We start from the raw sequence: 10,915 nt of genomic DNA on the forward strand, positions 1-10,915 counted from the left end.
TGGACAGTGACTGTGAAGGGGTATGTTGGGGGGACTTGGTGAAGGGGGAGCCTAGTAATCATAATGTTCTTCATGTAATTGTACATTAATGATACCAAAAAAATAAAAAAGTTCTACCAGGTTTCAACAATAACCAAACATGCATAGCCTCAGAAATAGACTCATGTATCGTGCTAATTCATATTTTGTCTGTCTTATGCTGGGTAGGATTAATATTTGATCCTCTAATTTTTTATTGCATTTAATACAGCAGCAGAAGGGATACTACACAGCGAACTAATATGAGGTGAAGTCTGTGTTCGCTATTTGATCAAATATGTTTCATGCAAACTCCCTAGGAACACCAAAACAATTAGTCAGACCTGAAATTCAATCTGAGCTAACATCCATGTTCAAAGATTTGACTTCAGGTAAGTTCAGAGACCGAGTATTATACATTGATTTGCTTTGACGTGGCCATCTGCCCAAATCAAAAAGCTACTACAACAGTTTGGCAGGCAGCTTAAAGAATCAAAATATTTTGTACAGGTCAAGTTCACAGGTATCCCCGCGTTGCCTGGAAAGCACAGAAAGTAATGTTTAGAGCATGTGGTGCTTTATCAAGTTGCCATCCCAAGTGTCAATAACTTCTAAATTATTGAAAATTTAGAAAATTTTGTATTAAGTTAAATTAAATTAAAAAGTCATTTAATAAAACATTATAAATATTTGTCAAACTTCAAATATGAGTGCCCAACATATTTGAAAATTGCATAAAAATCTAACAAAATGTTATAGAAAATGGCATGATATAACAATCCTGATATACACACAACTGATATTCAGACACATTTAAAATGTTCCTTTTAATTAAAAAAGAACTTCAAAAATACAATAGTTTTATTTGTACATTTTATAAATATTTATGTGCTTCTCAATAATCTAGTTTTTAATTGTTTTATAGGGAATGCAATGCCACAAAGACCTACATTTAATTCTTTCCCTTTTTGCTTTGCAGTAGTTTTCAGGACCCTTTGGTTACAATTATCATGAGCTGTTAAGGACAAAATACACTCACAGTTGAGTTGGGGACATTGAAATGAAAATTTCATTGTTCTGCCCACCAGAATGTGTTTATTTTGAGCATATATAATTTTCTTTTGTATTTTTAAGCCTACAAATGTTCTATTTTTCTCCTGAAAAACAGCCAAAGAAAGTCAGTGAATCATTTTCTGTAAAAGAAAGAGAATATGTAAAAAATAAAATGTAAAAACAAAATAATACAATGTTAAAAGGTCTAGTGAATTCAGTATTAGAAATTAGTAACTCAAACATAATCCACTAAAATCTGCCAAAGGTATATTGATCATCCCTCACTCTAGGAAAAAAAAGATGTATTTTAGGATTTGAAACTATATTACATATGCATATTTTTTAATTGAATAAATGATTAAAAAGGCTTTTTTTTTTATTAAGTATCTATTCAAGTCACCAAAGGCATTGCACAGGCAGATAAGATGTAGCACATTTTTTAAATTGCTAGACTATTTTTCTGGAGCAGTTTTGGTCATCAGAAAAATTAAGTGGAAAGTACAGAGTTCCCAATTACCCTGTGTGTTAACTCCAGCATATTTTGTCTGGATTATAAAAATCACTGACTCAATAAACTACCATTTTAATCTTTCCTCCGTTAACACTGTAAAAGCAATCTTTTTAAAATAAAAATCTTATCACCTGTCATATCTGTGTTGTAAATTACAGTTGAAATATTGAGAAACATACCAATCCATTAGTAAACATCCCTGATGTTACCACATCAGTAAAGATTTCATTGTGGACATGATTCTCAGACTTCAGCCTGGAATCACCCAGAGAAACTGTTCAGTCCCGGATGCTGATGCTGATTCAGGCTCTGAATCAGTGGGTCTGGGCAGGTCTTGTGAGTCTGCAGTGCTAACAAGTTCCAACTGATGTGAATATTTCTGTCCCAAAACGAAATTGTGACAACTAGTGCCATATATTTCTGAATGAAAATCTGCTGTCTTGCCTTTTTAAGTGATTTAGTTTTCTATTGCTGCATTAAAAAAAATCCTGATATTTAAAGACTTAATAAAATTATGATTCATTTAGTTCCCAAATCTGAATTCCTCTGTCTCTTCTGAAATGAGACATTTTCTTCTTTATTTCCTCAGCCAGTGTATTTCTATCAGCTTTGTGTCTCAGTACCTTTTTTTTTCTTGTCCATTCTTCTTCTTCCATTCCTGTGCCCTTTCTTTTGTAAGCGTGTGTCATTCTGTCATTAAATATTCTATTGGTATTTCTGAAGAGAGAGCAAGATTGTTAGAATCATCATTTTGAATAAACATCTTTATTATTTTTAAAATACCTAAATCTATAAATGGCAGCATATAAAAAGAAAAAAATATGATGCATCACTAGGAAATCATATTTAGGGACAAGTTTTTAAAGAAAATTGACCAAGAGGAGCAATCATAGGAAAAATTTAGATTTGCCTTGCCATGGAAATCAAGAGAAGAGAGAAAGAAGGAATAGTAAGAAGATATGAATGGGAAAAGTGTTGAGTTGCTTGGGGTCTTCATGTATTATTTTGGCAAGAACTTACAATTTTAAAACAAAATTTTAAGTTAGGCCACATGGCATGCTTCTTAGAAAATATTTTCTTCACTTCATGCAGTACAAGGAATAGAATTATTTTGAGAAACTCAAGAAGCTCACTCTGGGAGAAGTGAACAAGAGTCCCCTGAGATCAGTCTTTCCTTCCTCTAGAAAGAAGCTTTCTCAGCTCTTCCCATGGGAATTGCAGCTTTATTTCCTTTTCAGTGTCTATAAAAAGTCCAAGTACCTTTAGATGCTGGGAAAACCGTTTGCTTCTTGTAAGCAGATAGCACCTCAAATAGAGACATCTGGATACTAAGCAGTCTCTTTATTCTAAAGTGACAAACTTTCAAGTTTGAACTACCGAAAGGAAACAGTAAGGAGGAGGGGTCTTTCCAGTGAAAATCAATATCTTTGCAGCAGCATTCTGGCTTTGCCAGCCATCTTTCCATGTCAGGGAAGGAAAACTGCATTTTTTTATTATGATAAAATACGTATGACACATAACTTACTATTTTAACCATTTTTAAGTGTATGACTCAGTGACATTAAATATGTTCACATTGTCATGAAATCATTACCACCACCCATTTACAGAACTTTTCATCTTCCCGAGTAGAAACTCAGTCCCCGTTAAATAATTCCCCACTGCTCCTCCGCCATTCTCTGATAAACACCATCCTGCTTTGTCTCTCTCTAATTTGACTATACTAGGTACCTCCTGTAAGTGGGTATTTGTCCTATGCCTAGCTTACTTTATTTAGCATAATGTCTTCAAGGTTCATCCATATTACAGCATGTATCAGAATTTTTCTCTTTCTTAAGGTTGAATAACATTTCGCTGCACGTATAAACCACGTTTTGTTTACTCATTTATTTCCCAGTGAACTCCTAGGTTGATTCTACCTTTTGACTCATGTGAGTAATGATGCTGGGAACATGGGTCAAGTGATGATCCATTTGAATCCCTACTTTCAATTCTTTGTGGTATATGCTCAGATGTGAAATTGCTGGATCATAGAATAATAAAATGTTTACATTTTTGAGGAACAGTTACACCATTTGCCATAGTAGCTGAGTCATTTTACATTCCCATCCATATGGGTTCCAATTTCGACACATCTTCAACAATACTTTTTTTTAATTATTATTAAAGCTACCCTAAAGGGTATGGAATGGTATCTCATTGTGGTTTAGATTTGACCTTTTCTTTTTCAGTACCCTTTTCCATGTAAATTTTCATTTTCTCAATAAAGACTATTTATTAACCCATACTATATAATATTGAAATATAATATTGAAAGATTTTCCTCAAAACTAGTGTATGGCAGGTAGCAACAAAATAGAAAGCTTTTTTCTATAGCAGCTGGAGATTGACAAAGATACACCTTCCATAGAGTAGCTGTCACAAAGGGACCTATCTATTGGCCACATCAAAATTTTTTAGCAAGAAAATGACAGATTTTGTTGATTTTTTTAAAACCAATTTTTATATAATTAAATTGATGCATAAATTTAGTGATATACAGAATATACACACATACAGGTTTGTGCGTGTGTGTGTAATTTCTTTCTTCAGAGAGAGGAAAGATGTCTAATATTTTATTTCTAAGGAGCCACTCAACCTTATTTTTGTCTTGGTAAATAACATTTTTTATTAAATATATATCATTTAGCCTCACAAATTAATTGTCTGATGCTTCTTGTAATAATATTGATGTATTAATTCATCAATAACACCAAAGTTTTGAACAGTCATGACATGATGGAAGAAAGAAGTGTGATCATTACTTTTTAAAGCAAGCAATAGTTATTCTCCTTAAGATCATTAAAAATGGGAAATGTAAGGGACAAATTTGCCGAGTGCCATTATTATTCACTCATCTTTTTTTGCCTCTGCACTTCCATAAAATGTTCCAGACTGTTTGTTGAGCAGGGAAAGGGAAAACACAGGAAGCATTTTGTCCTGGAAAAATAGTAAAGCAGGTACAGTGAGGAAGCACATAGCTTTGGAACTAATGGAATCCAGGCTTGCCTACTGGACAAGCATATCCAACAGGGAAGATAAAATCATAAGGGCATTAGACATCTTGAGTTAAGCATCTCAGTGTTCTGAAACAGACAATATATTTTTTATTTTTGAAACGTATATCTTATAATATAGACAGCTTCACACTTCTGTGGAAAGGTAAACGTTTTAAAGTGCATGTAAAGAATGTGAGCATTCCTTCATGTGTGTGTGTATGTGTGTGTGTGTTATACAGTTATTTCTGCTAGCAGAAATTTATTTGATATGAACTCCTCTATTTCACAACAAATATTTCTCAGCTGTTGATTATCAATAAGCCAGGTTGTTTATGTCAGCACTTACTCTTACACCTAGTGTTTATATGTCTTCTTTTTTTTGACTTTGACATAGATTTGGCAATACTTACACCACCTTTTCCTGCAGTGCTTGAAAAGAGTAATCATCTATTTTTCTATATAGCTTCTATGTATACTTAGGGTAGTCAAAGTATGTGTAGAAAACTAACATGAACTTTTTATCTTGCTTATGTTTTGTCCTTATGGAGGTTTAAAACAATGTTTTAAAATTCCCTGCAAAAATGTCCTTCAAAGTTGCTGATTGTTAGCTAGAACATGTATGTAGATTAAGGATGATAAAGATTTTAACTGCTTTGAAATTATGTGATATCCCTTTTGACAACAATGTTACAATAAAACCATTTACCTATAATTCACTTGGGAAATTATAAGTGATTACAAATCATTTTATTTTTCAGTCAAAAATCATAAATTTTACAATGCTAGGAAATATTGTTTTGCCAAAAATAGAATAAGCCAGTTTTGATCTGAATGTATATTTTTAAGCTTGAAATTAGATTACCTATAGGAATAAATGCCTTCATTTTCACAGGAGATTATATCACATTTTAGAGTAAGTCAGTCAATATTTTAAAGGTTAAATAACATTTCAATGAGGTCAACTCCCTCTCTGAATTTTGTGGACCTTCTCCCAATTTCTCTATTGAAGAAGCATAAAAGTGAAAATTTTATTTGTAGAACACAGAGAAGGCACATTACATCAAAGGACAGAGGTACTCTGAAGTGGCAATCTTAGTCCATTTCTATTGACATATCAACATGAATTCGGGAAACAAATTCAGAAGCTGTTATCGTGAATATTTTAAAGACAACAAAATTTCAGAACAATTGTGTTTTAAAGCCTTAAGAATTATAGAAAATATATTGAAACTAAAGTAAAGAATGACATGTTGAGTAAAAAGTGTGGTTGGATTCCAAAATGAGAGCCTTGGTAGGAAACAATATTCATTTATTTATTAGTGCAAGTATGTGGGAATTTTTTTTTTTAGAAAATTGATAAAACAGCTTGGAGTGTGAAGGATAAGCCAAGTCACTGTTTAAAGGCATTAAAGTCATTCCTAATTTTTACCCACTGGAGACTCAGAAGTATACTGTATACAAAACCTCAGTTTCTTACTTAGGGTTGCTTGGTAAAATATTTTTCTGACATAGTATTTGAAGTAATTAGAAATAATTTTACTTCTTGTTCTTTTGCGTGTGACATTTGTACACACCTTTAACCATTATAAGGCTGATGTTTCAGCAGGAATTCAGCATTAAAAGTTTCAGTTAAACTTATTTATATTGATCAAATATGTCAAAGATGGCACACACACAAACACGTTCGTAAAATTGTAAGTTATGAACATTTACTTAAAATGGCTAATAACACATTTGCTTATTTAACTTAAAGAACTTCATGTGCATTTTGATCTTGCTTTATTGCATTACACCTATCTGAACATCAATGCTCTAATCATTCTTATGTGAAGCTAAATTCTATAGTAAGTTTTTAGTTTTCTGTCCAATACTGTCCAATAGTAGTTTGTTTATTTGTCTTTGTCAAATTACTGTGCATTTAAAAATGTTTATTTTAGAAAATTTGAGCAATCTTTGCTTGCACAGAATGAAAAACTTTGAAGTTTAAGACGGATTATACAAAAGAACACATGCTTGTCTTTTCAAAGGAGAGTGATTTTAAAAGCTAAGGACTTAACAAAGGTTTTGTGAAGATCAAATGCTTCCTGAATGCCCCTTCATTTGAGTGGTGACTTCCAAATTAATTGGAAGCATGCTAAGTGGTTCTAAATTAATGATAAAAAAAAATCAACTTCAAATTATTTGAACTGGCTCCTTAAATTTTATATTAATATATCTCAGCACATTATATAACTTGAAAATGTCTGGTGAATTACCCAGATTAAGCTTATCCAAAGAGGAGATAATGTATTTCTATCCTCATTTGTGATAATTGAAACAATGGCTATGTTAGACTAAAGAAAGAAATGTACTTTGACAGTATTAAGATACTGTTGTATGTGAAAGTAACATTTTACCGAAGAGAAGCAGATGTATTTTTCTACTAGCCTGATATAGAGCTTTTTGTACAGAATGTATCTCTTTTGTCTGGAAATGGCCTCCGCCACAGAACTCTGTGGGCTTACTCCAAATTCACCTCTCATGGGGGCCACACAATGCACTCTGGAAACTACTTGATCTGTTACATTTTTTTCATAACACCAGTTTTTAATCTATTATCTTATGTACTCTTTTATTTTTAATATTGTTTATTGATTGCCTCCCCTGTCTCTGCCAGAATTTTGAAATTCCTCAAGGACAAAAACATTTGTTTGTCTTCTTAGACAATCTTGCCCCAGGATCTAAAACAATTTTTGGAATGTAGTCAGATCTCAGTACCTGTGTCAAATAAAAGAATCAGTGATCTATGAGCAGGATGTCTTTTGCTGTCATAATCATAGAAAAATATGTAATGTCTATGAAACAACAATAACTAATCACATGGGAAGGACAGACTGAAATGAAAAGTAACAATAAGATAAAAAATGGATTTATGCCTTTAAAAATAAAACACTGTTCAGATAATAAAACCACAACCTTGAAAATATACCACAATACAGGATATAAGACAAAACGAGCATTAATATAATTATAAATGCTATAGAAATAAACGTCTTTTGGTTAAATTCCTCAATAAAGAGACAAAATACAAAGTCTAAATTTAAAAGAGAAAAGATCTAGGAGTGTGGAGACAGTTGAAACCAAATTAACAAATATCTGGAATAAAAGTTAAAATTTTGACAAAAAATGTTAATTATAAATATTATATGCAGCAAAGAATATTTAAAAAGTAACAAAGAATAAAAGAAATGTCCATAGATACTCACAAATATAATAGTCAAAAAAGGGATATGATTAGCCTGAAACCATTGAATATCAAGAAAAAAAAAGATCAGAAATATGAAGAGAAGTTAATGAAAGTTCAATGATAGTGAGAAGAAAAAAACTTCAACATCATAAAAAGGTAATAGATTAAGGAAACAGAGGTAATTGAATTATCAAACCATAAGCTGCTGTTTTCAAACTATCTAACATATCCATCTCCCATTTTTCCAACATACTTTGGACATTTTAAAATAAATCACAGCAGTTTGAAAATGTATAAATAAAAATATATCACACTTCCTTAAAACAATGATATAAAACTAGTAATAAGATTTGGTAAAATAGATATTATAAAAACGTATTTCTGAATATTTGTATAAAAGAAAATAGAAGCTGTGTTTAGATTTCTTATAAATATTTAAGCCAGTTATGTACCTCAAAACTGAAGCATATGGCCCATTTATAAAACTGTTTACCAAATCTACAAAAACTGAACATACATGATCATCAATTCCACTTCTATTTGCATAAACCTGAACCCATACATCCGTAAATTCACTAAAAGGTATGCACTAGAATATTCAAAAGAGTATTATTTGTAAGCCCAAACTGGGAGCTACCCACATAAATGTCTAGTCACATGAGAAGCCATAAAAAATTGAGGAATATTCACACAATGAGAATCAATTATCTATAATGTATGTAATGCATAATTTATCAATATTAAGCAGCATAAAAAGGATATTAATCTTTGGTTTTAGAAATCCAGAGAGTACATAACTATGATAGTGATAAGAATGTTCTAGTTAGATAGTGTTCAACGTTGAGGTGAGTCTGACTAACCAGGTATTTTCTCATTATCAAAACAGTCCCTAGAAATCAGTTTGGATCTTTGGATACCAAAACCATCTTTTCTGACACCAAAAGATGAACACTTTTGGTACTGGCAGTATTCTCAATAGAAACTTAAAAGTACATAGAAATTTAGAACATCATTCCCATATATTGCTTTTTATAAATAATTCATTAAGAATAAGTAGAAAAAATTTTGATCATCACCTGCTTTACAAAAGAAAAAAATGCCTATTTTTCAAAACTTCTAAGATCACTCAAGAAAACAAAACTCTAGAGACAGAGAAACAATAGGAAATTAACATCGATAAAATAAGTGATAAATTAAAAATAAATGATTTAACATTAGCTGTTAATACTAGTTTGGTGGGCTCCATGACAATGAATTCTTCTTTTAAGTGGATGAAGAATACATTCAGAGCAAATTCAGTCATAATGAACAGATGTTAACAAGCTCTAGACACGATCTTAGACTTGGAGCCTGATGAGGATGTGGAAGTCAACCACATCCAGTGTGACCTGACTGAGCAGACTGCCGAGATGCTTTATGGATTGACGGATGCCTGCCATGTCCGTGACAACCACATCACCCAGATGGGGGTAAAGTATCAGCAGGGAGACTTTGGCTACTGTCCTCATGTGTACTATTAAAAGCCGCCAATGGTTCTCATCACCCTTTAGAGCATCCCACGTGAGGCTATGGTGAAGCTCTACACTCCCAAGTGCATGGATGTGTACACACCCAAGGCGCCACCACAAGGACCATGTCTATTTTGGCACCAGTTCCCTCATATGGTCTTCATGGCACATCCCAACTGCCAGTCTAAGCCACCCATCCACCAATTCATACCGAGGACCTACAGTTTCAATATCCATCCAAAGGTCTCCCAGCTGCAATTCCAAGCCACCAATAACTTCAGGAGCCCAGTCAAGACAATTCAACGATTCCCTATCCCACAGTTTCTCAGTCCTTAGCACCTCCATTCCTTTGCTGCCACCCTTCCAGGAACACTATGATTTTTACTTTAATTTAAAGGAGTCATTATTGTAGTGGGAATATGAAATAAAGTGGAAGAAAAGGCAACTTAAAAAAAGCATTTATTCAAAATTTATGTAAAATCTTATCAGGTATCTCCAGGAAAAATATTTAAAGGGAAGGGCTTCATGTATCCTGATATAGAAATTACGAAGTGATAAGGTACTGTTGATAATTTCAAACTAATATATTTATTAAATAAAATTGATTATTTTTATGCATTAGAAAAATTGATTAATGAAGAATATTGAACATTCAATAATAAAGGTTTCTTTATTAATTTAATAAAAATTACCATGTTGCAAAGATACAGAAATTGTATGGCTTTAGAAAGCAAAGTTTTGTATATCTGAAATCAACTGATTATCATAGTATTCAAACAGTTCTGGGAAGTAGATTGAAAATAGATACTGCATGTATCAAACCACAGATTGAATTTGCATTTTTTTTAAAAAAGTCGTCTCAAATCTCTCTATTAAATAGCAATTAAATTTAAAAAATGATTTTATACTTGATATATTTTTATTCAATGTTTAATAAAATTCAAAGGAAAGTGTAAATAGCAATAGACATATCTAAACATGACTTAAAGTACATATCTCAATCTATATATATTCCAAAACATCTTGGAAAGTAACAGATTTAATATAGTAAATGTGGAAAGAGGTTAAAATTGGGTTATTTGACCTAGCAGTAACTATAATGTACTATAAAACCTTATACTATTGCCTTGAAATAGAGTGTCAATTCAAAGATAATGAATAATCCAATTAAATCTGAGCATATGCAAAATGTACATTGAGTTGAGATAGATGAATTATGGTAAATCAGGTTGACAAAACAAAATATTTCTTAGTTGAAGAACAAAAATCCCAATCCCATCTCAGAGAAAAAAGCAAGATTCCTATTTGGAGAGAATCCTTACCTACCAAAATCTGGGTAGCACAATTAGAAGACCAGTGAATTCACAGAGTGCAAGTGAAAACAAATATAGACCCGCAACATCCATATTCTTTGCAGTACATTAAGAGAGGCTGCTTTGTAAGCGTAAGTGTATTGCTGTAGTTTTTCTCACATTGTAAGTTAGTTTTATTAAACAGATTTTTTTATACCTATTTATACTTGAAATGCTTGGATTTAACTTGTATATACTATGTTGGATAT

The 10,915-nt window shown here is 32.0% G+C and overlaps 1 pseudogene; it reads left to right on the forward strand.

The window, feature by feature from the left end:
- The first annotated feature begins 1,818 nt into the window (after positions 1–1,818).
- Positions 1,819–9,690, forward strand: LOC118969150 (casein kinase II subunit beta pseudogene; annotated as a pseudogene).
- Positions 9,691–10,915: the final 1,225 nt, after the last annotated feature.

This window comes from Manis javanica, chromosome 1 (genome assembly GCF_040802235.1).
Source record: "Manis javanica isolate MJ-LG chromosome 1, MJ_LKY, whole genome shotgun sequence".
NCBI lineage: Eukaryota > Metazoa > Chordata > Mammalia > Pholidota > Manidae > Manis > Manis javanica.